General features: G+C 39.4%; 1 non-coding gene across 1 annotated transcript; it reads right to left on the bottom strand.

Moving 5' to 3' along the window:
- Positions 1-2,278: 2,278 nt before the first annotated feature.
- On the bottom strand, positions 2,279-2,350 carry TRNAQ-CUG (transfer RNA glutamine (anticodon CUG)). Its single transcript has one exon. It is a non-coding gene; the product is annotated as a tRNA-Gln (tRNA).
- Between the last annotated feature and the right edge of the window lie 857 nt (positions 2,351-3,207).

Raw genomic sequence — 3,207 nt, forward strand, 5'->3', positions numbered from 1 at the left:
ATCGTCTCTCAACCGAGTCCTCTCGATCTTCTCTTGCACGGCCTTCATGATACGTTTGGGCGGCTTTCTCCATTTTCTTTGCATTTCAGTTGGTGATCCTGCGCCATCGAGCCACATGATACCAGAATAGTATCGTTCCTGTTTCCCAACGGGTCCAATCTTGGTGTCACACATGATGCCGAGGGAACCCAAATGGCGGCCGATGTTTACGTTGGAAGCCACGGGCTCGTTATGTATCTTGCAGTAACTTTCATACCGTTGCTGCAGCTCTTTCCTGCTGATAAGGTACCGCTTCATAGTAATAGTCTTTCCCTTCATTTGAACGAAGGAATTCATGAAACTAACAAAGGAAGCCTTTCCTTTGTAATCCCGTTTGTAGTAACAGAAGGCCATTGAAGACGTGGATTGGGTCAGGCGAAGTTACACAGACTAACAAGATAGTCCTATAATCAATGATCCTGTATCAGCACTGAACTCGAAATACGTCAGAACGACAATTTGAACCCAGGGCTGGAGGGCCAGTTGATGATATTCTCACGTCTTGTTCAACCAAGTAACCTCGGTTAGACCTTGTTTATATTTAAATATAGTAAAGCTAATATAGTGAAGTTTGATGATTCTATTTATATGTAAGTTGCAATGTAGTTTGTATATATATATATATATATATATATATATATATATATATATATATATATATATATATATATATATATATATATATATATATATATATATATATATATATATACACATATTTTTTTTTTCAATAATGGATGGAACTTAGCTCCTAAGGTGATTTTGTTGTTGGAGTGGGACCTCCAGCCATTCTGTCCACCTTTTCCCTTTCTAGACATGTGGTGGTGCATTGGGTAGTGTGGCAACCTTCGTCTTCATCTTTTTGGGTGCAGGCTTGCAAACCTCGTGGAGTAGTTGTGGGGTTTGCTTCTTTGCTGCACCCGACATAGCCATCTGGGTGTAGCTATCTACCCGGGCTGGTGGGTCAGCCAGCATAGCTACACGCTCACTCGGTACCTGGGCTGGTGGACGAGCAGCCTTCCTTTCTTCCATGGCTACAGTCTGCCTAACGACCTGGGGTTGTGGAGCAGCCATCCTTACTACCACCCAGGTTGGTTGGGAAGCCTTCTTTCGTTTCTTTGCTACACCCTTCTGGTTGGGTTGGTTGGGCAACCTTCTTTTTCCTCTTCTTCGATACAACCTGCCAACCGAATTCGTCTGCTGGTGGGTCCGTTTCTTTCATGGATACAACCTCTGTAGCCACTTGGGCTGGCCGGTCAACCTTCGGTTGTAGGTAAAAGTATATATATAGAATAATGTGGTTATCATCAGCAGCCAGAGGCCATTCCTCCCTCCTTGCCTGCAGAGTTCTTGATTTTCTGGAAAGTTCTACGAGATTCTGGTAAGATAAATACCATTGAGAGGACGTTGTTAGGGGACAGTCAGGTTCAGTTTAGAGTTGGTTGTGGGATGTTTCTTTTACTGTGTCGTATCAGCCAGATGGGTATTTCTTTTCACAGTTTTCGTTAAAGTTTGTTTTCTAGAAGCATAATCTAGAGCACTATTTTCCATATGTTTATCATTTTTGTTGTTATAGTTTCATTATCATCATTAGTTTTGTTATTGTTGACTTTCAGATATTTGATGTTATGTTTGTGATTCCCGTGGAAGCGTCTGACATCTTGCTAGAAGACTTTCTGGTCACAATATTTCTGCACTGGGGAGTTGATCGTATTCTTTTATTGCAGGTTTTGTTATTATCTTGCTTTACATTAAGGTCTACTGGAGGTTTTCCCAATGCTGGTTGAACATATGTCCAGCAACAGGAGATAGCGTAAGATACAGTATTGATGAAACTTATCTATCTATATACCTATCTAAATATCGCTCTATCAATCTATCGATCTAACTATCTATCTATCTATATACCTATCTAAATATCGCTCTATCAATCTATCAATCTAACTATCTATCTTTCTATATATCTATCTTTATCTGAAAGTTAACAATAATAGAATCATTGATATATGAAGTATAACAACGTCCTCTCAATGGCAATTATCTTACCAGAATCTTCTAGAACCTTCCAGAAAACTATGAACTCTGCAGGCAAGGAGGAAGGAATGGTCTCTGGCTATTGATAAAACCATATTATTCCATATATATGTTTATATATACATATTTATGTATATATATGAATGTATATATAACGTACAGAATAATGCGGCCATCATCAGTATCGAAGAAAACTGAAAAGATGAGGTCCCACCGAGATTCGAACTCGGATTGCTGGATCCAGAGTCCAGAGTGCTAACCCTTACACCATGGGACCTGATAAGAAAAGATGTGATTTCATCTAAATGTTTTACATATAATCAACCAGAGGCCATTCCTCCCTCCCTGCCTGCAGGGTTCAAGGTTTTCTAGAAGGTTCTCGAAGATTCTGGTAAGATCATTACCTTTGAGAGGTCGTCGTTAGATGACAGTCAGGTTCACTCTATGGTTGGTGTTTGTAGTTGGTTGTCCGAGGATGTTGTTATACCTGATCAATTTTGTAATTGTTGACTTTCAGGTAGGAAGGACTCATTTACGATGTATCCTTGTACTCACAACAACCTTATGAGTCACTTCAAGATTTATCTGCACTACAACTTTATCTTCACTACACTATTAAGGTTCAAGTCAATGGTCACATTCACTACAATCTCAACACGACTGGTCTTATACCTAACCTATATTATCACTACATCCATGTACATGTATTTCTGGCAGAATAACGCAGATATCAATGATTTCTGTGAAAATTGACATATACAGCCTTACGTATCTATCGATCTATCTAATACCTGTTTTTACCTATCTATCTATCTATCTATCTATCTATCTATCTATCTATCTATCTATCTTTCTAAATTAGAAAGTCAACAACAATATCATTAATGATACGTATAACTACGTCCTCTCAATGGCAGTTCCTACCCAGAATCTTCGAGAACCTTCTAGAAAACCTTGAACCCTGCAGGCAGGGAGGGAGGAATGGCCTCTGGCTGATTATATGTAAAACATTTAGATGAAATCACATCTTTTCTTATCAGGTCCCATGGTGTAAGGGTTAGCACTCTGGACTCTGGATCCAGCAATCCGAGTTCGAATCTCGTTGGGACCTCACCTTTTCAGGTTTCTTAGAAA

This window comes from Panulirus ornatus, chromosome 12 (genome assembly GCF_036320965.1).
Source record: "Panulirus ornatus isolate Po-2019 chromosome 12, ASM3632096v1, whole genome shotgun sequence".
Classification (NCBI taxonomy): Eukaryota; Metazoa; Arthropoda; class Malacostraca; order Decapoda; family Palinuridae; genus Panulirus; species Panulirus ornatus.